General features: G+C 43.5%; 1 long non-coding RNA gene across 2 annotated transcripts; it reads right to left on the minus strand.

The window, feature by feature from the left end:
* Nucleotides 1–764: 764 nt before the first annotated feature.
* Nucleotides 765–25,695, minus strand: LOC309531746. 2 transcript variants are annotated; one of them, XR_014219417.1, is made up of 6 exons: nt 25,591–25,695; nt 17,665–18,190; nt 15,105–15,208; nt 8,592–8,847; nt 4,676–4,826; nt 765–978 (listed from the first exon to the last, which is right to left on the minus strand). It is a non-coding gene; the product is annotated as an uncharacterized lncRNA (long non-coding RNA). The 2 variants fall into 2 exon arrangements; XR_014219418.1 differs by having other exon boundaries at nt 8,572–8,847.
* Nucleotides 25,696–26,326: the final 631 nt, after the last annotated feature.

Genomic DNA, 26,326 nt, shown 5'->3' on the forward strand with positions numbered 1-26,326 from the left:
TGGCTCTTTGTGGCCTTGGTGCAATTAGAAAAGGAATCTACAAATCTTTATTGACTAGTTTTGCTTGACTGGTATTATATATTTTAATTCCAAAAGTAGGAGTTGATAAGGAACTTTGTTACTAAATTGGACTGATTGATTTTCTGTACTTTTTCTTCCCAAGAATAAGCTCTGTCTCTCTTCAAGCATTAACAATTTTATGAGAAGGAGATTTCAATCTACATATAATTATTATGCAGTTTTCATTTTCTCCCCTTCGTCTCAAATAACTGTGATTTGAGTGAAGAAGAAGAAGAAGAAGTTATCTGTGATTTTGAAAATATGTTTGGGAGTTAATCTTCTTGATGTGTAAAGGAAGAGTTTAAAAATGCTTTTGTGGAAAAATAGTAACAAGTAGGGCAATAGTATATTACCTAAGGTATCAAATTACAAACTTATTCTTTGTGAATCTCTTTGCTTTAAGGTGTGCACAAAATCGGCCTTTTGTATTATAGGGATACTAATTATTGCACATTTCAATGGAAATATACAGTTGAATTCCAGCAACCATCATTTTTTTTGCAGACTTTTGGGGTAACAGCTCCTAATAAGTTTTGGGTGGAATAACTTTTTAAAAACTTTATCATAAATAAGTGCACATAGCCAATAGCTCATAGTGACCCAACTAAACCAAAACATTTAATTCTCATGAATGTGACATCTCCAGTTCCCCAAATCATGGTTTGAAAGACCGGGGTCATGCTGCAGGCACATAGGCTTCTTCTCTTACCTGGTTTGAATAACCAGTTGACGGGATCCAGCCATCCTCTTGAGCAAATGGTAGGGCTATTTCCATTTATGCAGGGAACTAGGATCCAACAGTCATCTCAAGAAGGAAGGGGTCAGGGTGGTGATTTCTGCCAACTCCCCTGTCTTCTTGCAGCCCCCCCCACTCTTCCTGCACCACATCCAGAGCAATTTTTAAGAGAGCGCAGGAAGCTGCAGAGGAAAGGAGGAATCAGCAAAGAAGGCCACCACCAGCACCAGTGGAAGTCAGCTGATCAAAAACTAAGACACACCCCATTGTTTGCTGTTGTTGGTTTTTGTACAGTGGTGCCCTGCAAGATGAATGCCTCGCAAGACGGAAAACTCGCTAGACGAAAGAGTTTTCTGTTTTGGAGGTGCTTCGCAAAACGAATCTCCTATGGGCTTGGGCTTGCTTCGCAAGATGACAATGTCTTGCGAGTTCCTGCTGGTTTTTTCCCTCCCCCCCTTTTCCTAAGCCGCTAAGCTTAGGATCAGCAGATAAGTCGCTAAAAGCCGCTAAAAGCCGCTAATAGCGCTAATCCGCTAATCCGTCAATGGGCTTGCTTCGCAAGACGAAAAAACCGCTAGACGAAGAGAATCACAGAACGGATTCTTTTCGTCTTGCAAGGCACCACTGTAATTGTTATTTGGTTAAAAGTATCAATGCTAGCTATAATAAAATGAGAATTCCCTGGCTGCCTAGAGAGAGCCCCAGCAGAGATTTAAAATCGCAAAACATGCAGCAAAGTGTGGAAATTTAGGCTGTCAGACCTTTAAAATATCCCCTTCTAAGTTGCTTCCAAAGTTCCACACTTCGTTTGGCATAGAATAAACTGGACTTTTAATATACCAGACATGATAACTGTAAAGCAAACCAAGTTTTACAGAATGCGTTTTATGTTCTAAAAGTAACAAAGTGATTTTTTATGTGTGAAGAGTACTTTTAAAAAAAGATTGCACCCCACCCCCTTTTCCTGAAAATTTCCATATACAGTGGTACCTTGGTTTGCATACGTCTTGGTTTGCATACGTTTTGGATTACAAACACATCAAACCCAGAAGTGCGTGTCCCGGTTTGCACCCTTTTTTTGGATTACAACCCATTTTTGGGGGATTACAAACAATTTTTGGGGGGAGGCCCCATTGGCGAAAGCGTGCCTTGGGTTACAACCTGTTTTGGTTTACAAACGGACCTCTGGAACGGATTATGGTTGTAAACCAAAGTACCAGGAAAAACCCAAAGCTTTTTTTCCTCCCGGCTTCAACATTTCCAGAAATTTTATATATGTTGGTGAGACATCCATGAGATGAAGCCTTGAAACTATGCCAGATTCTTATAGTTTTTCAGGACCACTTTCGCAGAGGTTTCCTCAGGTTCTGAATTGAGCAACATCCTGACATTGCCAATGAATTTCTCCTAAATCAAAACATTGAGCTGAATTTATGGGAAGGGAGAGTAAAATAAATTCAGAGGATCTTAGAGGGGAGTAAAAATGAACTTCAAGCAGATTAAAGAAATGTCTTGCAAGGGTCCTGAACATCACAACCAGATTGACTCCAAAGCACTCTGTTTGAACCCAAACTTTATGCAATTTGCCTCTTATTCATCTTTCCAGCATTCAAGTTGCATAAGAAGCTGTTTGACATCTTTTAACAGCTTTATCAAATCTCTAGAAACTGAACATTCTAAAATAGAAGGACCTTGAGAAAGTACAGGCAATTGCTCATGTGCAAATTACATCAAGTCTTGGGTTACATAAACACAAAAGGCACGTATTTGATGCTGCTTTTCATATGTCTAATTTCAAAGGACTTCATTTACTTCTTGTAAAAAACAGAAAGATAAAGCTGCTGTTTATTACCTTCTTTGTACTCTAATACAACAGCCTAGATTTCAAAAGTACATTGAAAATCCAAAATCCAAAGAAATGATTTTTGTATAGCAGTAGCTGCCACACTGGAATGACTAAAAGACAAAAGGTTAACTTTGGCTCTGGGCTAGTTCCTCCCTCCCTTTAGTTTATGTTAAGGTTCTAACTGAAATGTTCATTGCGCCCCCCACCCCACCCCCCATCTTCATTTCTAGTTTCTGCTTTAGCAATGTAATATCAACACTCTTTGGACTTAGCATCAGTAATGAGAGCAGTAAAAAACCCCTCCATGCATATCTTTTGATTCTAATGACACAGATCCAACCAGCCACCATTGTGGTGACATCTGCATTAAATATCATTAAACTGGATAAACTGTTTATCTTTTCTTACAGCTTTGCAAACTGCTATCTGGAAGTTCATGGCTAAAGCAGATTTGCATGTAAAATCACAGAGCACCAGTAAGCTAACTTCTGTAACGCTTACAGAGATGGGGGGGGGGAGTTGGCCGGATACTGCGAAATCTTGAAGGAGGGGTGAGCAGGCTCAATCAAGATTTATTTTTATTATTATTATTATTTTTAAAAAAGTTTTCCGGGAGTCTGAATAATGGAATACAAATCTATCATTCCTCTCACCACTAAGGAAGCATTTGATTAACCCTTTGCTAAGCGTGCTAGAGAAAAGGAACTTAGCTTAGCTGTAATTATCTGAAAGTGTCATTAATCTGCGTCATAGAAACAGTGGGACATATTCCTAGTGGGATAGAAATTTAAATGCTAAATTCCTTCCCAGGATCCTATGTTCTATCCACATGAAAGACTTCAGGTGTGCTTATGAGCATGCGAACACCCATGAAAATAAAAGAAATGATGATATTCTTTTTTGTTATGAAAAGAATCTATTCTGACCTCCCCCTTCTTCATTTCCAATCTATTTATCTATTTATTTTTTATTGATTTATCATAAACAAACAAACAAACAAATTACAGAGATGCAGTTACATATAGCCAAGATTTTAAGATGGGTCTATGCAGCCCAAGTTTCGGTTGTTTTAAGGAGTGAGTCGTGGAAGGAGGACTTACATGACTCTCACTATTTATATAATTTAAAAATTGAAATCAGTCCACACCCAAACTTTCTGACTGGGCTTCACCCTAAGCTGCACGTCTTTGTCTGATCATATGTTCCAATAAAGCAATGTTCCATGCATTAGTAAGCCCTGCTTCCTTCTTAGGAACTTTTGATGATTTCCGTTATCAGGCTATTACCAATCTGACTTTCCATTCTAGGAGACACAGATGCAGATCCTACTAAGTCCCTGCCATCCCTCCTCAACCTTGCAGGGAGGTGGCAACTGAACTCTAAGTTTGACTTCCTTTAGCCTTTGTGTTTGGTGGGAAGGAGAAGAAGCCCAGAACGGAACAGCTAGGCCTCTCAGCTCCAGCCTGACTAACAACAAAAGGCAAAAGGCAGTCAGAATCTCTTCATGCTGAGAGGGCGCAGATGCTCTATTCATATTGCAAGAATAATTCAGGAATTATAGAGAGATAGGGACATCACAGCTACTTTACCAAGGAATTTGCAGGGAGTTGTGGACCTAATATAATCATACTTGGTGAGTGTTATGGTCCAAGTCCTAGTCAAATGACCTTCAAGGGTCCCCCAGTACCTCCACAGTTGATATCACCTGAGCAAGGAGCCTCTCAACTTTTCCCTCAAGTAAGTTGAGGGGGCAGCAGAAGCAGTAACAGCTCCTGGCTGAATGTGCTTCTCACTGAAATTGGCACCGGGAGCACACCCATGCTGGCCCTTGAGAGGGAAGGACGCAGAAACAGCAGCTGCAGAACTCAATGGCCAGCAGTTAAGGATTCCCCAACATTTTGAGCATGGTGTCTTGGAGCAAATCATTGGTCCTTTGAGCACCCTTGTCTGAGGCACGAAAAAGGCTTGAGCCCCCTTGAGGTGAATTGACGCATCCCTATATGAAGCAAAGGTTTATTTGGTTCATTTCATACTTAATTTCCTCTGCTCTGAGTCTCTTCTGTTTTCCCTGCTGTTGAGCTGAGTCACTTCCTGGAAGTTGCTGCCTTCCATCTGCCACTGAGTTATTGGTTGCTTTTTCTAAATCTCTCCCACTAGATATCATCTCTTCACAATGCTGCTGTGCTGCATGAAAATTCAGAAATAGAAATGCCAATGACTAATGCCTGGTTCACACATGCAAGTTTATCATTTGATGGCCACAACACCATTTGATTAATATCTGGTTCAATATATGAATTTGTCCAGGTTGTAATTCTCTGCTGTATTATGAGTCAAGCAGTATTTCTCTTAGCAATTCTTCTCCATAGTATGTACTCTGTGCTGATATAAATGCCCAAACTACACTATTTGCTCGTGGAGCAGACTTAGTTTTTTCCATGTGGAGTTACCACTTCATTTCCTTCCAACTGAATTTGAGGCAGATACAGAGATTCTTCCTCATTTTAAATGACTGAGAAAAACTTTTGGGGAGATGTTTGATCAAACTAATGAAACTTTGTGGGTGAGGTCCTGCATATCACTGGCCTAAAAAAAATATCAAATCAAATCAAGGTGAGTCAGCTTGAGCAGAAATTCACCTTGAGGAAATTCAGTGAAAACTGAAGGCTATTAAATGGGAAAAATATCTTAGTAGGGTTTTACATATAATAAATCATGCTAGTGATAAAAGGAGATTGATATATATATATTTATGACAGGTGTGACTGGTTTCATTATTAACCTCCACGATGGCTGCTTGTTTTGTTAGTCTCATTTTCCCCCAATGAGGATTTGCTCAATACATTTGTTGGGGAAAATATTGATTTTTATTTATTTTTTAATGTAGAAGCATAAACTGTCCTCACAAAATTTTGACAAAGGAAACTGGAAATTTTTATTTTCTCATTTTGCCTACAGTCAATTAAATTATTAGATTCCTATTATCGATTTGATACTCTTTTGCATGATTGTCATGCGCTGAAGGACTAAAGAACCTTATTTGCTTTTAGTCTTATTGGAAAATAGGTCAGGTGTGCAACCTCTGCAAGCCAGCCATGAACTGTAAGCCATTACCTTGATGAAAATATTCATTTCATTTCCCCTCTCTCACAAGAATGAAAAAGAAAGGAATATATCAACTGAACAGCAGAGCTGTGCATATATACTCAGGTGAATAGGTTCAAAGTCATGTGTCATAGAGTCAAACTGCATAACTTGACAGCTATGGAAAGGAGCTAATTAATCACCGGCAGCATCTGTTAAGACAAAATAGACTCTCCTTTTTTTAGCCTCTTTGGCAGGTGACTTTACTTCCTGTAGTCCTTTGTAGCATGTATGGCATAATGAAAAGTCTTTCCAAGACTCCAGAGAACAAAAAAGGGGTCCATTTTGACGGATTCGAAATGTGAAGGCTAAGGCACAGATCTGGAAGATTTTGGCTGGGAGACAAGTGTTGAAAAAACAACAGAGGCACAATTTCCCAGGTAGAAACAAGGTAAGTTAAATTTTTTCAGCTTCGGTTCTCCTTGTGTAAAATGGAAATAAAGAGCAATTGAGAACTTAGTTGTAAGGATGAAATGTTTTTTGGACCCATGTATGTACTATTCCTGGGACGCGGGTGGCGCTGTGGGTTAAACCACAGAGCCTAGGACTTGCCGATCGGAAGGTCGGCGGTTCGAATCCCCGCAATGGGGTGAGCTCCCGTTGTTCAGTCCCTGTTCCTGCCAACCTAGCAGTTCGAAAGCCCATCAAAGTGCAAGTAGATAAATAGGTACCGCTCTGGCGGGAAGGTAAACGGCATTTCTGTGTGCTACTCTGGTTCGCCAGAAGCGGCTTAGTCATGCTGGCCACATGACCCGGAAGCTGTACGCCAGCTCCCTCGGCCAATAAAGCGAGATGAGTGCTGCAAACCCAGAGTCGGTCACGACTGGACCTAATGGTCAGGGGTCCCTTTACCTTATGTACTATTCACTACAGATGGACAAATTTTTGTTCCTCCCAGTTCTTAAATTTTCCAGTCACCGGTTTCCCACATTCTGATTTTTGTGGGGGGGGGGTTTCAATAAAAAAACTTACTCATAAAATAATCATCAACATTGTAGTACACATTTCCCCAATATACACATTTATGTATATATACATTTTTGCCTAAGATCCACATTTTTGCAAGCAATGTCTCCTAACATGATGCAATTTTGTATGTGTTATATACACATGGGCACACACACACACGCTGTACACAACTGTATCACAAAAGCTAAAGAAGTGAAAATTTCACTTTGATTCGCTTACCTTTCCAGGAACTGTGCAACCCAAATTTTCCCCACCCCTACTATTCATACATAAACAGATGTGTTTGTTGCTGTTGTATTTGCTTGTCGTACCCATTTACATTTCGATCTCTAATTGTATTTTGAGAAATTTTAATTTGAAGAATTCACAATGTTTCCAGTCTGGATTTTGGCACATGATATCAGATTTAGACATAAAAATGTCTGCTTTTTAAAACTAGATTTAATGAATTCATAAAATTATCGCAAAATGTACGAAACCCTAAATTGCTATCCAACACCAACTATTAGATTTTTGGGTTAGGGTAATGATTTAGAGTTCATGTGACATTTAAATGAAGAATGAAGGAAACATTTCTAAAATTGGCAAACCCCCTTAAGCGTGCATCTATAAAAGGAAAGAAGTAAAGCATCATTAAGAACCAGTACACAAAAAAGTGTGAAATGAGGCCAAATTGTGGCCATCATAGAAGGGGGAAATGGATACTTCGCCATCTCAACCTGGCCAATGCCATTTATCAACTCACAGCTTTCAGCACTTTTCAATATGATGCTACAAGCAGGGATTGACTTGTGAATTGTTATTTCTCATGGAAGCCATTTCTCCAACTACCGTATTTTTTGCTCTATAAGACTCACTTTTTCCCTCCTAAAAAGTAAGGGGAAATGTGTGTGTGTCTTATGGAGCGAATGCAGGCTGCGCAGCTATCCCAGAAGCCAGAACAGCAAGAGGGATTGCTGCTTTCACTGCACAGCGATCCCTCTTGCTGTTCTGGCTTCTGAGATTCAGAATATTTTTTTTCTTGTTTTCCTCCTCTAAAAACTAGGTGCGTCTTGTGGTCTGGTGCGTCTTATAGAGTGAAAAATACGGTACTTTCCAGGAGCACAATTCAAAGCACACATACACTATCCACCTTCAGATTTTCAATTTGCTTCTGTTAATAGGTCCTAATCAATGGAACTTCACGTTTCAGGTCATTAAAAGCTTCTGCTACATAAGAATGTTTCTTCTTTGTGTGTATGCCAGTAAGCAGATAATCAATGCTGAAGGACTGGCTGATCCCTCCACGCAGTCAAATGGACGTATGCTGCCATTCCATGCTTGATAACATCCATTAGAAAAGTTGTCAGCATCGGCAAACTTAAGAGAGACCTTCCTTAATCACCCTTGGGGGATCATTTATTTCACACATATCAAGGAACCTTCACAAGGTGGCTGAAAAGGGCATTGTTAAAATGTCCTCATCATAATTAACTGTGATGTGAGTGTTAATTGAGTATATGAGTATAATTTCATGGTCTGTACCCTTTGTAACCCTCCAATACTTTGTGTACATTAATTGTAGGGCACTATGGATTTACCTATGAATTATAGTATGCGATAATTAATTTATCCTTGTTGAATCTGGGGTTCTTAATTCAAAGTTTATGATGTTTGTTTCCCACTTAAATTAAGATGGACCACTATCACGTTCTAGTAGAGAACTCTTCTGGTACTATTTAGAGAGGAAGAAAACGCTAAAAAGATACAGATTTGAAACATATAATCCAAAGGCACATGATTAATGTACATAATTTATACATACAGTATGACTAACCTTGGGCCATAACGCTGTACCTTGGTCACTTGCTATATAGGAGTAACCTGGGGTGATGCCCGTCTCAGCAAGCAAGAATGGATCTGGACAACAGGTTCAGTGCAGGAACAGATTGGAAGAACTCTGGCAGCTTTGTTTCCTGCTTCAACCACAGATGGAAAGGTCCCAAGTTTGAGACAGCAATTCTACTTATATTTTGTGATGTGTGATTTGCAGGTGGGGATGTGAGCAGGATCTACATGTTAAATGTGCAAGGGTGAACAAAATCAAGCCTACCTGTCAGGGATAAATAATAGAAAAATCTTGAAGATGGAAGGAGCCAGAAGGAGATCTACTTAGCTATGTTATACAAAGTCAACATCACCTCCGTTATGCACATACTTCTTAAAGGTGAACCGGTGTCACAAAGACAACTTCGTTTGTTAAAAGAGCAGAGCAGGAGAGGGCACAACTGTACCATGCTAGAGAAATCAGTGTTGCACTGCTTATGACTGCTTTCCAAAGCAGCACAAAGAGCATCTCTCTGGGACTAGTAGGACTTTTGCAGGAGGCAGGCATGTGAATTAGCAGCTTTATCTACCTGCCATCACACACATAACTCTTCCATAAGATCTATATTGACACACACACCTAACAAATATCTTAAATTTTAAAAAATCATTTGGTATTTTAGATAGCATTCCCCCTAGTTTGTGCCAGGTAGCTGGTATTGTATGGAACAAAAGTTACCTATCCAAACCCTACTTTAATTTTACAAATATTTATTACTGTTTACTACATTTTTAAAGATATTTCACCATTTTTCATCTTGGTCCTCAAAGAAACATACATGGAGCTTCAGCCTTTGGACCTTGTCCGGTGAAGGGATTTTAAAAGCAGTTTCAGTGTAATCAGCAAGCACTTTAACTCAGAAATGAGAGGTTGAAATCCTGTGCTAGAGACAAGCTACCTCCCTATTGGTTTGTTTGGATCTGACCATAGTCCTCAGAATCACAATAGCTTCACATATTCCATTTCCATTTGCAGTAATGGAAAGTGTCTCATTCAGAGTCTTCAACGCCTGGTTCTCCTATTTCAGACTTGCATAATTTGTGACCCACCAACCACAAAATTTGTCCAACAGGAGCTTTTGCTGCCTTCCTAGCAGTGAGATAAAGTGATATTTGGGTTGTGAGAAGCGTTCAGGACCTTGGAATGCCACACAATATGGTTGATGGGCTGAGTTCAACTTTGAGAGCTGTAAGTTGCACAGACCTAAGCTTGTCAGAAGACATAATTTGATGAAAATGAAAATAAAGATTGAAGAAAATTAAGTATTGCTGTGAATTCGACTAGCCTGGTCACAATGGAAAATGGTGATCAGAGTGGTGACAAAAGATTGCTAATGGCTACTGATAGTTCTCCAAATGGGCAATATACCTGCATGGGTGGGGTTTGAGAAAAAGACTGTGTTTGCATGTGTGTGTGAGGGGGGGCACAGATACAGAGGGCTGTAGGTTTGGCATTTGAACTGAGACAGAGAGAGTTCTAGTTGGAGTTGGCTGGAAATTGCCGTGAAAATTTGTGTAGTGTTCTGCGATTCTGGGATTCGCTGCCTGCTGTCAGAGTGCATCTTTGCTTCCAACATGCTCTGCTTGTATATTTGTAAATAAGCAACTACTCTAAAAATGATACCCATCTTCTCCAGAAGGCTTTCTCATCCAAAGGAAACTTCTAAACCTTGTAATGTTGGCCCAGAACCCACTACCACTTAGGGAAGTGGGGAGCATGTAACGGCATCAAAACAAAAAAAACATGAAATGTATCACTTGCAGGACTGATTTGACATTCAGTGTCACTATCTACTACCTCTTTTGCCCTCACGTGAATGTTCTAAAAAGAAACAGGTAATTTATTTAAGCTGTTAATGCGGCGCTTTTAATTAATCTCAAAGCATATTTACAAATGCTCATTTTCATTTCGGTACCATGATGTCATTTAATGCCCAATAAAATGTGAAAATAGCTTATAAAAGAAATGCACTCTCAGCTTATCAATTAACTACTATCCTAAGGAAAGGAACAAATCTTTGAGGCAATTCACTCAGCAAAGATGCTAGAAAAGTTGGTAAGACAGAGTCATACTATGCACTACCCAGAAGTCTCAAATGTAATATTTGAAGTGTCTATGTGCACACATGAAACAGCTTTATACGTGCAGGTCCCACTATTGGAACATTCATTATCTGACATCTGTTATCTGAACACAAAGAATTATACCCAAACCTTATGACACCAATGACTGATTCAGATATCCAAACAGCTGGAGTTTGTCTGCTCCCTTATTTACAGGTAGGTAGCAGTGTTGGTCTGCCGTAGTCGAAACAAAAAATTTTAAATCCTTGCATGCACACGAAACCTCATACCAGTAACAAACTTAGTTGGTCTCAAAGGTGCTACTGGAAGGATTTTTATTTTTATTTTGCTCCCTTATTTGTTTGTGTTTTGCTGGTTGGCCATAGCTATTTTGGGCAGAAGCCATGGAGGGAGGTTCCTGGGCTGCCCGGATGACAAGAATCATAGAATCATAGAGTTGGAAGAGACCACAAGGGCCATTGAGTCCAACCCCCTGCCAAGCAGGAAACACCATCAGAGCACTCCTGACATATGGTTGTCAAGCCTCTGCTTAAAGACCTCCAAAGAAGGAGACTCTACCACACTCCTTGGCAGCAAATTCCACTATCAAACAGCTCTTACTGTCAGGAAGTTCTTCCTAATGTTTAGGTGGAATCTTCTTTCTTGTAGTTTGGATCCATTGCTCCGTGTCCGCTTCTCTGCCGCAGCAGAAAACAACCTTTCTCCCTCCTCTATGTGACATCCTTTTATATATTTGAACAAGGCCCTTCCCCTTTGCCTCTCTGATGTGGTCCAAAAGAAAGCAGAGCAATATGATTGGCCCAGCTTGGCTGCAGGAGTTGCTAGAAGAAGGCATACAAGACACCATCCAATCATCTTAGGGATTCCAGATTTGTGTAGGGTTTACTCTTTAGCCTTTTCTTCTCTGAAGATGTCCTGCAAGGCAGCTTAAATGGCCTTGGAAAGATCTCTAGACATAGAGATGGAGGGAAACACAGAGACACAAGTTCCAAAGCCACCTGGCTGGTCACTGGTCACTGGTAGAAACCAAGGCTGTTCCAAGACATCTTGAATCCAGAGGAGGAGGAGCAAATTGTATTTCCCTGACTCCAAAATAAAAGCGCATAAGTATCTAAGGCTAGCTTGTGAGACCTGAGGCAGAAAATCTCACAAACACCTCTCCACTTCCCTGGCTATAAAAATGCAATCCTCGTAAATTAAATAACTAAGAATTTGTTGCACTTTCGTGACACCCTAAGGCAGCTGTCTCATACTGCCTAATGGAAGGGCCGCCCCCTGCAAAACAGAATGTGGGATAGATGACGCCACGTCTGAACCAGCAAGCAGCCGTTTATGTCTTGAAATGCATTTTCCTAGCGCTTTTCTTGCACACTGTAATTTTGATTTATGCATTTTTGTGGGACTGTGAGTGTATTGTCTTTTGCCTATTGAAGATCTTTCAGCAAGCCTTTTAAGTGGAGACCTTTATTCCAGTTGGCATCTCTACAGGATGTGAATTGTTTTCGAATATGAAATGGGTTTTTTTTCTTTTTGTTCTTTTCATATATGGAATTGTTATTAATTGCTTGTATAAATGGAACCCCTTTTCATTGTTTTATTGTTGTTACTGTGGAATTGCTTTGATATATTTTATGGATGCAATTCCTAAGTGGAATGAAATAAATATTTAATTGGAAGTTTTCTAGTCTCAAAACCTAGTTCTAAACATGTTTATGCTATTATAGAAACCTCTTGGAGATAAATGAACCTAGCTAAGAACCAAGTATGCCTAAAACTGCAGCCTGAAGCCCTCTTCAGGTGCTCAGAATCCCCATAGAAGACAGACACTTCTAAACACATTCTGCTCCCCTACTTGTTGCTTCAGTGCCCAATTGCATAGTAAGTTATACAATTAACTATCTAGTTTTGGTGGTGATTAATTTCTTTCTCTCATCTGAATTCCCTTCCTAGGCTTGTTTCTGCCTAATTGCCTCATGCATTTGATCTTCAGATACAACGCAGGATCATGTAATCCTGGTGTTAGCTAATGATGTTTTAGGGCAGTGGGTTGGATTAAATTATTATTGCACATCACCCCAGTCGCCAAACGGTGCTAGATTCCAGGGCTTTCAAGCACTTACTCGGGGTTCGTGTTTCCTTTGGGAGTGAGGCACAGCGGAGATTGTGCTGTCTCTCTGATATATGATTCATTTACACATACGTATATACAACCTGAGCCTGCGATGGAGGGTCTTGTTTCTCCCAAAAGGGTCTTGTTTCTCCCATAGCCACAGCCTTGGATTTAAACAAAAATCAATCATTGCTCTGCCTCTTGCTCCCCAGATTGCTGCTTTGCTTCTAGTGCACATCACTGCAACTCAACTCCAAACTCTGGCTTTGTTCTCCTAAGTAACCGTGACCTCAGCCATTTGCTGTCTCACGCAGGGCTCCTTCCCCTTCCCTTCCCTTCCCTTCCCTTAATGGCCTATCACTCAGGCTATCACCTCAACACAGAAAGCTAACCTGGTCTATATTTTAACACTTGCGGTATCCTGGTGTTAGATCTCACATACAGTCTACTCCCCCCCCCAAAAAAATAATAACATTATTTTGCAGTCACTTTCCACTGCTATGACTGTATCACCTGAAATCTTTTGCTTCCAGGAAATTGCCCATGGGATTTCTGTGCCAGCATCAATGATGCAGTTTGCGTTATACATTTTCAAAACAAAACAAAACAAAACAAAAAGCTAAAATAAATGTTTTAAAAAGACCCAACAATGTAAGCAGCGTGAAGGAGAAGGGGGGATTTGATCTTCAGACAGATCTTTCCACCCTGAGCTACAAACCTTCATGTTAGGAATTGCATCTATTGTATTTCATGATTCTCCAAGGACTATTTATATTTTCTGAGGTTGTATAAAACCTCTGACAGCGATAGCTGAACACAGACAACCAATTACCAGCTTGCCACACTGTGCATGCAACTATTCAGTAAATTCTTTGTCGGGTTCAATACAAGTGACTATTCTGTCAGACATTTGCACCTGAAGTGTGGTGCAGTTCTTCATGTTGCTTGTCAAGATGTTGCAAATGACTGCCTCGTGGTACTTTGGCCATCTTTAGGGGCTCCCTGTTCTTCCAAATGGTTACATGCAAAGTATGACAATGTGCATTTAAATGCCATGTACATTAAAGCAAGTGTACCCTGGTGTGTTCCCTCTGTCAGTGGACACCTGGCCATGGTGGCAGTGCTGGGCAACTGAGTCTCGGCACTCTTTAAATTTACCGCATTTCCTCAGCGCGACGCTAGTTCAAGGGCACTGGGGAAAATGAAAATGGGAGCTAGCTCCAGCTGCCTGGTTGCACTCAAATAAAGGGAACAGTTGTGAAACTGACACATACTGAAAAGAGACCGCTCAGTCAAGAATGCATGAGGGCACAGGCAGGGTTGGGGATGTGGCCGTGCGCATGCTGGGTCTGCCTCCCGTTTGTGCCACCCTGCCCTTCCTCTCCCATTTGCACATTGATCACAAAGATCTGCAGGGAGATTCAGCTGGCATGCTCCCCCCTCTGTTCAGGAGTCTGACCACAGGGGATTCTAACCCTGTTCAACTCAATGCAGTTACCATGAGCCTTCAAAACTTTGTGTGGTATAGGAGGAGGCAGCAGACAGAGGAATGTTGTGTTTGGTGTGTCCACATGCCCCCTGCCAAGGTTCAAGTGAGCTAATCTTGAGAAGCTTAAGTTTGACACTTTGTCAACAGGGGCAGGCCCAAAGTATAGGTGTGGGTGCAGTTATCAGGGTGTTGGTCCTGACACCCATGAGAAAAGGTCTTTCCTCTTTTCATTTTGACCTGGGAGAGGATTTATTTGGTAGATAAAGATTTCAAGACAGGATAAAGTGACTTCTCGAAAAGCTTCTCCTGAAAGATAACTGAATGTATTCAGTTCAGTGAAGCTATTCCAGCAACTTAACTCTTCTGCTTTGCCAACATAAGCCTACCTAGGCTATTGTGATCTTTTACAATCTGGAGGCTAACTGACCGAAACGGAAGTCTGAATTTATTGCACCTTGCAAAAGTGTAAAAGTCTTTTTCATGCCTGTCTCAGTTCGTTACCCTTCAGCTGAATGAATAATCGTTTTAATAATATCATCAGCATATTGGTACATGCAGCTCAGTATTCCCTTCTGTGCAGCCATAAGGTTACTAGGAACAGATTGTATTGTTATCCTTTACTTGTCATTCCGTTTGACTACACATCTATAATGCATCTTCTAACACATTAGCAAGTGCTTCTCTTAATGTATTGTTTGCCTAGTCGTCGACCCTGTCTTGGGCCATGGATGTGTAAGACAGAGGTCCAGATGCTGGTAGTCTACAATGCAAAATTGCCTACGGCTGCGCATGGGCTTACCGTGTTTGTGCAAAGGCTGAAAGATGCATGTGTGGCTTCTGGTGTTTTCTAGGAGTACCCACAGACAATATCGGAACTAGATTTGAATTTGTTGCATAAATATTCTTCAGAAAAGAAAAGGCAAGCAAGTCAGAACACTGTGTGGTCAAGAACTTTGCGTAACTCAAAGACTGTAGCATAATAAGATCTAGGGTTGCCTGTTTTAAGGCCTATACTAGGTTTATTACAACTTAATCCCATAATATTTCATAAAAGTTATACCTTGCTTGACTGTAAAAAACTTCATTTTTTATAAGATATTTATTAAGATTTTCAGAAAAATTACAGAATAAAAGAAAAAAAAGAAAAAAGGAAAAGGAAAAATACAAAATAAAAATAGTAAAAAAATAACAGTTCAATCTTTCTATCACATATTTTTCATTTGCTTATTTCCCGGACCTCCTCACGCCTTCCGTTTCTGTATTCCAGTTCCAATTGTTAATTCAGCAAATCCCTCCCCTCTTCATTCATCTTAATCTTCAATTTTTAAATATTATAACATCAATTTTTTTTAACCTATTAATAACCATTTTCTCATATTCCCTTATAGCATTACAGCAAAAGACCACTTAGTTTCTATCCAACATCATTCTAACATTCATTAATTTTACAGTGTTTCTGTAAATAATCTTTGAACTTTTTCCAATCTTCTTCCACCGACTCTTCTCCCTGGTCTCGGATTCTGCCAGTCATTTCTGCCAGTTCCATATAGTCCATCACCTTCATCTGCCATTCTTCCAGGGTGGGTAGATCTTGTGTCTTCCACTACTTTGCGATGAGTATTCTTGCTGCTGTTGTGGCATACATAAAGAAAGTTCTATCCTTCTTTGGCACCAATTGGCTGACCATGCCCAGGAGAAAGGACTCTGGTTTCTTCAGGAAGGTATATTTAAATACCTTTTTCATTTCATTATAAATCATCTCCCAGACTGTAAAAAACTTCAGAGTCCTAACTGCTACTGCACCAAGCAAAATGCAGCACATAAGCATTATATGGAAGCCAAAAGGGGTGGAATCTACACACATATTAAAACCATGCTGGAAATGCCTTTTTAAAAGCATTTTGAAAAAATATATTGACTTTTCCATAAGGCTCACCATCGCCACCTAGTGTCCCATTGTATATTGCACTTAAAACACACTTAAAAGGTTTTATAGCTGAGTCCAGGGACAAGATAAACCTCCTGGTTTTACTGCTGCCTGAGACTGCAAAGATGGGTTTGCAGGGCTCAAGCATCTAGCAGGCCACAATACATGGCTTTTGGTCTGTGTTTGGCTTAGTGGCCTGCAAATTGTACGTGCTTCAACTAATTGCAGATAATTGAAAATGTGCAAGTAAATGTATCATCGGACAGCAGGATTGTGCAATGGCTGCTTTGCCTCCTCCATGAATTCAAGGTATCAAAATGGTGCAAATGCAAGTACAGTGGTACCCCGCAAGACGAACGCCTCGCGAGACGAAAAACTCGCAAAACGAAAGGTTTTTTCGTTTTCGAGTTGCCTCGCAAGACGAATTTCCCTATGGGCTTGCTTCGCAAAACGAAGCTTGCCCCGGGGACAGCGGGTCTTCTCTTTTGAATCAAGGGGCGGCGGGGAGATCGCTTCTCCCCACCGCCCCTTGCTTCAAAAGAGGTCCGGGGGCAGCGGGAAGCGCTTCCCGCTGCCCCCGGACCTCTTTTGAAGCAAGCGGCCGCGCTTCTCCCCGCAGCCGCTTGCTTCAAAAGAGGTCCGCTTCCCGCTGCCCCCGGACCTCTTTTGAAGCAAGGGGTGGAGCAAGGGGAGATCGCTTCTCCCGGTGCTCCGAAGCGGGGCGGGGGGGCGGGAACACCTTCCCCCACCGCCCCGCTTCAGAACGGTGCTCCAAAGCGGGGCGGGGGGGCGGGAACACCTTCCCCCACCGCCCCGCTTCAGAACGGTGCTCCAAAGCGGGGCGGGGGGCGGGAACACCTTCTGAAGGCTGGCGGGGGGCGAAAGTCTTTGTCCCCCCCTGCCTGCCTTCGCAGGGGCTTTTAAATCGCTCCGGACAGCGGAGAAGTCCTCCGCTGTCCCGGGCGATTTTAAAATGCCGCCCGCCAGCATTTTAAGATTGCCCGGACAGCGGAGAAGTCCTCCGCTGTCCCAGGGTTTTTTAAAATGCTGGGGGTGGGAAGAAAAGCCCTTGTCCCCGGACCTGGTCTGAAGGCGGTTTCCCTAGGAACGCATTAATTGATTTTCAATGCATTCCTATGGGAAACCGTGCATCGCAAGACGAAAAAACCGCAAGACGAAGAGACTTGCGGAACGAATTAATTTCGTCTTGCGAGGCACCACTGTACGTACATCACAAAGGTCTGATAAGGTACAATCCCTCTCAACAATGCTTAGTCCAGGCTGCATATATTGGGCCTTTACAAGTTGAACTTGTGTGTGTGTGTGTGTGTGTGTGTGTGTGAGAGAGAGAGAGAGAGAGAGAGAGAGAGAGAGAATACTATAAATGAGCATAGGGATTTAGTGAGTAACAAGCAAAGTGATGGTTTCTTACCTCAACAAATGTGCGATCAAATTAGACATGGGGGAGGCAGCAAAGGAAGGGTAAGAAGAAGATAGGGGAACAAACAGTGAATAGTGGCTATCAATAACATTTACAGGAGAACAATGGTATGGGCAAGCTTGGCAACATAGTTATTTCCCAGAGAAGTCTCACCAGCTCCTGACTATTAGTCACAATGGTTCAGAACAGTATTCAGTGAGTACCCAGTGCTGGGGATGAACAATCGACGAACAGAGAGAGCTTCAGGCTCTGCTTATGAGCTTCCCAAAGGCAGGGTTAGCTGTTGCAAGGGAGAGCAGAGGTGCCTCTGGGGCAGAAGTCCAGGCTTCATTCAGAAGAATGAGCAGGAGGGCCCGCAAACACAGTACAGCTGGCTTAACACATTTTGAATAAGTAAAGAAATGCACATTATCTTCTAAAAAGCAACACACACAGCCCGGGAAGATTAAATCCAGAGTCTAAAATAACCTAACTGCACCTCTGAGAGACAGCACCCTAAACAAGGTCAACCTCAGGACTGTTGCGTGTTGAGTCACAGTAGCCCCCCAATAATTCACACTTCACACATCAATTTTTGTTTAAGGTTTTTGGCATAATTTTGGCCACAACTTTATTCAAATACAAAAATGTGAGTAGTTGCTTAGGCACTGGTTCCGACTATCTGTCCTTGCCCTCAGGGACAGAGCTGGCCTTCCGGATACCAGCGGAAGCCAGCGGGGGAAACAAGTATTGGGTGAGAAATAAAGCTGGGCACCAGACCATTACTTCTCACCCTCATGTTCCTGTGGGGCTTGCACGGCCCAAGTCCGACTCCGGGGACAAGGACGAAAGAATGGCAAGCCCCTGGATTTCCTTTAACGGAATTCCCATTCGCATCATTTGGAGGGGTAGGCACTTACCCCTCCAAGCACCAATTTAACCAGTGCCTAACCGCCAACCTTACAAGTTGTGACGATTTGCTACGCAGTAGGCAAAAACCAAATGGCACCAGCCAATCAGCCAGATGGCAAAATTCCTACCAGGCCCTCGCACCAAGGCGAACGACCCCATGACAGGCATAGCAAGGTCAAGCAATCCTTCAATACCCCCCTTAAACAAGGGAGGGAGGGCGGGTGATCCGATGCAAAACGGCCAAGAGGCCGTGCCAACGTCTGGCCCCTGTATATATAGACTCTGACCCCTCCTCTGAATTGGCAACAATCAAAACACCCCAGCAACCCAGTTTAACCATTTAAATGGTCGGGATTCAACTAAATTTGCCTAGTCACTGGAGGGTGGCCTGTTCCCAACCGCAACACGTGCTCTCTGCTAGGGAGAACACGCTTTGCGTGTTGAGTCACAGTAGCCCCCCAATAATTCACACTTCACACATCAATTTTTGTTTAAGGTTTTTGGCATAATTTTGGCCACAACTTTATTCAAATACAAAAATGTGAGTGGTTGCTTAGGCACTGGTTCCGACTATCTGTCCTTGCCCTCAGGGACAGAGCTGGCCTTCCGGATACCAGCGGAAGCCAGTGTGGGAAACAAGTATTGGGTGAGAAATAAAGCTGGGCACCAGACCATTACTTCTCACCCTCATGTTCCTGTGGGGCTTGCACGGCCCAAGTCCGACTCCGGGGACAAGGACGAAAGAATGGCAAGCCCCTGGATTTCCTTTAACGGAATTCCCATTCGCATCATTTGGAGGGGTAGGCACTTACCCCTCCAAGCACCAATTTAACCAGTGCCTAATCGCCATGGAGCCCTCAGCTCACCGCCAAACCACTCACAGCCCCAACCAAGACCTCAGCTTGGTCACCACCGCACCAATCCAATCCTCATTCCCTGAAGCGGAAAGGTGCATGCCATCAGCTTGGAAAAAGGATGGCCTCTCAAAAAGAATCTCGGGGTGGGAAATTGCATCGCCACCAGCTCCAAAACTTTTTTGACCACAGCAGAATTGATGCGTTTTCTGGCCCTTTCAGTGGCAGCCGGGCAACGACTGCCCTTCCAAACGCAGCGTTGCAAAAGCTTTGACCAAAAAATTCTCGCTGTCGGCACCATTGCACGCAGCGTCTCCAGGTCACCCAAAATTGCAGCACGTAGTGACAAACAGTCCATGGGCACCAGGCCGTTCTCACCAAGCTGCACCACAATAGCAGCTGGCGGCCCCTCCAGGAGCAACTGCCTCCGGATACTTGGCAGGAACTCCGACCAGCGCATCCCACATCTGGACAGCCAAGACAAGCGAATATGTGGAGGAAAGCCGAAATCTGGACCCAATCCAGATTGCCGTGCTGCGACGCCAGCCCAATGGACGATACTGTGCCCCACAATCCAAACACGGGTCACCGCTAAACCTGATAAATAAGATGAAACAAGCAAAAATTGTAAGACACCAATAATGTTAACGAACATAATCTTTGAATGCATTCGATTTCCAACGACCTGTATTTTATTTCCACTGCCTTATTAACATGCTTTCCGGCCTTCTTGGTGGTACGTTTGTCTAGGCATTGGTTCCCGACTAGCTGCACCTGACCTCAGCAGGGCAGCACTGACGACTGGGCCCCACCATATCGTCAGTACCAGCAAACATTGTGGGGGAGCAATGAATCCCAAGGCAATCGCATCCCGCCAGGTGTCGTTCCCCATAGGGGAAAGATGCACCCCATCTGCCCTAAAGAGGGCAATAGCCTTGAAGAAAATTAGGAGGGTGCAATATTACAGAACCACCTAAAGCAAGGACCTATTTTATTTTATTTGTTATTTTATTTACTTTATTTATTTTATTCTATTATCCACTGCCTTATTAACATGCTTTCTGGCCTGCTCGGTGGTAGTTTGTCTAGGCATTGGTTCCCGACTAGCTGCACCTGACCTCAGCAGGGCAGCACTGACGACTGGGCCCCACCATATCGTCAGTTCCAGTAAACAGCATGGGGGAGGAATGAACCAGGATCAGACTCAAGCTCACCCCAAATGCTCCCAGGGACTCTTGCATGGCCCTACCCCTCAAAAGGGGTCGACAAAAGCATGGCGAATCCTTGGATTCCTTTAATGGAACATCTTTGCGCATTGGAGGGGACAGGTGCTCCAACCCCCCCTCCAGACCACCTTGAACCAATGCCTTAAATTATTTTGAGTCCAGGGAGAGCTGCCATCAACTCAATCCAAGCCCTCTTGCATGCAGGAATGCAAACTTATGCTGGAGGAAGACAGCAAATCATTCTCGCCCAGCTGTACCACCAGCCCTGCGGGAGGACCTGCACAGGTCACACTCGACCGCACCAAAGGAAGGATCTCCTCCCAAAGCATTCCCCATCTGGACATCCAGTATATGTTCACATGGGCAGGAAGACTGAGATGACGCCCCAGTCCAAACCCGTCAACATGCTTGCCAGCCTAGTGTACAATGCTGTGGCCCAAATGTGCACAGCTGCTCCTATGAAAAAAGGAAACAACAGACAAGCATCAGCACAGACATCACTGTGACACTTCCTGATATAACCCTTGTCAGCGTCAGACTTCCAATGACCCGTATTCACAATCCTGTCTACTGACAGGCCCCCAGTGTGCAGCCTTTGCAGCAGCACCTAATCGTAAGGAATGAGGAGTGTTCAGCGGTAAGCAAGCCGCAGGCTGTAATAACTGGTGCACGACGTAAGCACATTGATGCCGGGCTAATGGGAACCCATTTTCATGCACTAGGAGCGGGCCAGCCCCCAGGGAATAAAAAGCCAAATATTCTGTTATCCATAACCGGGCAAGGGCCCTCCTCACCTGTGGCGGGAAGCCTGATTGTGGCACTCCTGCCCACTAAATCTGTTTTAGAGTTACCAGCTCTAATGACAAGCTCCAAAGGATAAGGAAAAGTCCTGAAGCAATAAGCCTCCAGACTCTCAGCCCCGTGCTGGCTCCAACAACCATTTCCCCAACCCTCAGTGCGAAAATGCAATGGACTACTGAAAGGAGTCTCACCTTGATCTTTAACCCGCAGACAAGTTTTAACTTGTTGCAGATACTGCATAGGTAAAATTGACCGACTCCCTGCCCACTGTCCTATGAGGTTGGAGCCTATTCCAACCTTCCAAGGCCCTGCGCGCTGCAAACTTTATACAAGGGTCTCTGAAAAAATAAAGCTTCAATGTAATAGACATTGCAGCGGACTGAATTCGGATAGTTATAACCGCATGCCCAATCTGCAGCAGGTGGACCAAATACTGCAGGATCTGCTCAGAGGATGGGGGCAAATTCTTCCGAATGGCCAAGAACTGCCAGCTTAAGGCTAAGAAATCCATCCAGGCCTTCCCATAAGAGGTAAAAGCAGAAGGGGAAATGGAAGCTGCCGCTCTCTGAAATTACTAATTGTTGTCAAAATGCCACAAGACTGGAAAAGTCTGGCAATAGCTGAGTCTGGAGCCCAGGATCTGAAGCGCTTCATCTGAAAATCGGATAGTGTCAGCATAATTTGGAGAGCAGAAAGCACAATATTAAACCTTAAGTGGCGCAGCTCGAAAGCATGAGCGGAGGGGCAGAGTCTGTGTTACAGCATGAGGACTGTTTTGCCAAGACGCTCACCACCACCTGGTTATCAGACCAAAAGCAGATCCGATGGTCACTGAACTCCTCGGGCCACGTGAACTGCTACTACAATGGGGAAAACTCAAGAAAAGTTATGTCACATGATTGCCTCACCACACCAGGCTTGAGGCCATAGCTTTGCACACCAGCAGCCCTTGAAATAAAAACCAAAGGGCAAAGATCCAGCAGCACCAGCATGAACCTGAAAATCCCTGAGCGGGTTCAAGGTATCCTGCCATGGCGAACTACTATTGCATACATTCAGGAATTGCTACCATCGCCTGATATCTGCCTTCACCATGCTTGGTAGGCATACACAAAGGTAAGGGGACCTCTGTCAGCATCGCCCTTGAGCCAGTGCCACCAACTGGACTCATCCACTTCAGCCCCAACTGGGCTAGGCGAGCTGGGTAGCACTTCCAGAGACCACCTTCTGCACAGGGACAGGTCAAAGTGCTGTGGACTCACAGCTTAAGAGTTGTGAGCACCGGATTCACTCCAACAAAAAGACAGTCGTCGCACCGCAGAGTACAGCAGAGTATATAAACAACTCAGAGAGCAGCTCTGTAGAATATCTTCTTTATTTAGCTTTAGCAACTAATCTACACTTAATGACCCACCCAGTGGTATTCAGAATATCACTCATGAAATCACTCAAGATATCCCTCAAGTAATTAAGGAACAAAAGAAGAAAAGGCACACTAATCTAGGAACTTCCTCTCTGCCCAGAACGTTGGAGGCTATACACCACACCCCTCAACAGTATTTATAGGAACTCAAACACCAGATTCTGCTCTGTTCCAGTAACAAGAAGCCGAAAGCACCAGCCTGAAGATGACGAGTGAGACCTCGTCGAAACGTCGCCCAGACACCCCGACTCTTACACGGGAAGACACCCGAAGACACCAAAACCTATCTTCTTTATTCTATCTACAACTATACAAACTATATACAGAGCTTAATAGGTCTAAGTATAAATAAATGCTGCACTGCACTGAGTGTCTGCAGCTGCCCTTAGCAGCAACCTTATCTCTACACATGATCTCTAACACTCAGTCTCTCTCCCTCTCCGACACTGACTGACTGACTGACTTGGTGCTGGAGCAGAATAAGTAGAGACCAGAACACGCCTCCTCCTTTCTGGAGAATCAGCAGACTCCTCAGGAGATTCTTGGATATGGGAGGGGTGAAATCTAGGCAGCCTGGCCTAGTGGGAAGATTAGTTAAGTGACCCAGCAAGATCGGATCTGGTGAAGCATCACTTGCTACAGAGGAAGTATTACAAATTAACTTCCTTCAAGGCAGACAGCTTCTCCATAGCCAAGTGGTATGTTTTAGCAACGATATCCAACTGGATCCCTAAATAAAATGGGAATATGGGCAAAAGGTATTGAGCTATTGCTTGCCAGCTTCCAGCCCCCGCTTGGGCAGGGGGCATCTTGTGCTGCCATCATGATATGTAAATTTACAGGGCCGATGCTGGCCTGAACCCCTAAAGAAGTCCCAACCAAGCTGCCGCCAAGCCAGCTTCCTTTTCAGACACACACTCTGTGCAATGCAAAAACACACTCCGTGCAGTGCACACACTCTCCATGCAATGCAACTACACACTCCGTGCAATGCAAAAAAAGCACGCTCTGTGCAATGCAACTACACACTACATGCAATGCACACACAAACCCTCCGTGCAATGCAACTACACCCCGTGCAATGCAAAACACACTCCCTGCAATGCACACACCCTTCATGCAATGCGACTACACTCCATGCAATGCAACTACACACTCCGTGCACTGCACACCCTCTGTTCAATGCAACTACATATTCCGTGCCATGCACACACACTCCGTGCAATGCAAAAACAAAACAAAACAACACACTCTGTGCAATACAACTACACCCTCCATGCAATGCAGCTACACACTCCCTGCAATGCACACACCCTCCATGCAATGCAACTACACTCCATGCAATGCAACTACACACTCCGTGCACTGCACACCCTCTGTTCAATGCGAAAACAAACTCCGTGCAATGCAACTACACACTCCATGCAATGCACACACCCTCCGTGCAATGCAACTGCAAATCTCCTAGCAATGCAATGCAATTGCAGCCCGTGCAGCGCCGTGCTCTGCAACGCACGCAAAGGTGCTTTCTCCCAGTTGCATATTGCAAACATGGCGCCCGTTACATCCCTCGCAGTGAGGTAACCACCAAAAGGACTTAAGTGTCCAGGTGGAGCAATAGGGGAGCATGCAGCTGTCCCATACAGGGACCAATCCTGCAACCTAGGCATTACCGGCACTATCCGCTGACCCAGTGAAACCAATTCTTCATGGACCACATGGGGACACTATTGAGGCCGGAAACACTTCCAGGCCATCGAATTCTAGGGCAAAGCCCTAGGGTCACCTGCTAGGCCAGGCATAAATGTTTCCAGCGAAATAGCAGAGTTGAGGTAGCCCACAGCTTGTCCAGGTACCCCTGCTTGCCCTTTTAGAGGGAAGCACCCCTTCAAGAAACCCAAAGTTCTTTTATCACAAATGGGCCGAACTACCCAGCAACAGAATAGCCCATAAGGAGCAGTTTGTTTTGTTTTGTTATAACAATGGCTAAGAGGGGTATATGAACCCTGTCTCCCAGGTCCTAGTCCTACACTTTAGCCACCAAGCCACAATGGCGCGTCTCTAAAATGGCAGTCGCCACTATCAGGGCAAAACAAACTTAAAGAAAATAAACTTGTTCAGAAACAGCATAGTTCAAGAACATATACAGAGTGCTCATAGTCCTTGGAGGCACAGGGAGCCATAAAGCCAACCTTTGGGGATACTATAAACGAAAGTGATACCAGCTAAGCTGGGAACAGCCCTGACTAGCCCCACAATTTCAACAAGAGAAATGGGGGAAACCTTTTTGCGAAAGAAAGCCCCTAACGGGGGCTCTCTCCCTATTGGGAAAGGCAAGCCACAGATACAGGGAGAATCTTCCTACAGGGCAGGGTAAGGGGTGGGGTGGGAAATTGAACAGGAAAAGGGGGGAATTAAATTATTTAAGGGACTAGAGAGGATTAAAAAGAAGGGGAAAATAAAGAAATAAAGAAATGTAACCAGACAATGAGAAGATTGTCCAAGTGCTCCATGTGATCCGATGCAAAACGGCCAAGAGGCCGTGCCAACGTCTGGCCCCTGTATATATAGACTCTGACCCCTCCTCTGAATTGGCAACAATCAAAACACCCCAGCAACCCAGTTTAACCATTTAAATGGTCGGGATTCAACTAAATTTGCCTAGTCACTGGAGGGTGGCCTGTTCCCAACCGCAACACGTGCTCTCTGCTAGGGAGAACACGCTTTCCGGTAAAGCAGTTGTCATGCGCTTAGTGTTGGTAGTTTTGAGTTGCTGTTAATGTGTTATGCAGAGCCAAGTGGGAGCTGAAGAGGAGTCTATCGTGCCAACATTTGAAGAGTAGAGTGATTACCTGAACAGTACTTGCCCATCCAACCATTTTGAAAGAGGCAGGTCAGGAAAGAACGCTGAGGCATGCAGAGGACGTAAATACTTTCAATTTCTGCTCAACGTTACAAAAAACAAAAAAACGAACAAAATCTTTGTCTGCTCCGTCATTCTTTTCATCTTCTTTGGAGAAGTCAAAGGCCAAGTACTGAGAAGACACGCCGCTTCTAATTGAATTCTAAAACTATACAGCTTCATAAACTCACTGAAGTGAATACGATCATATTACCCAATGATTCCGGCGAGTCTTAAGTCATTTTGTCTTCCTGCTAACGGGGGAAAGAAAGGAAAAAAATACCTTGCATGCTCATTGTAGGAGTCATAAACATGGATAATTATGCATAATTATGGAGATTAAGTTCCAATTAAGGTTCAATTTCTGTAATAACCCTTTCTTTAAAAAAAAAAAATTCTTTTAAGGTTTTTCTTCTTCTTCCAATAGCAGTAATGAAGACCAGGGTAACTCAGGTTAGTGAGCCTTCTGATAAACACCATCGTTGTCAATCTGGGTTGTTTGCATGCCCTGCTGTTCTCCAGCAGCGTTTAGTATTCAAGTGTATTATTCCTTTTG

Source organism: Podarcis vaucheri, assembly GCF_965113315.1.
Source record: "Podarcis vaucheri genome assembly, chromosome: 4".
NCBI classification, from domain to species: Eukaryota; Metazoa; Chordata; class Lepidosauria; order Squamata; family Lacertidae; genus Podarcis; species Podarcis vaucheri.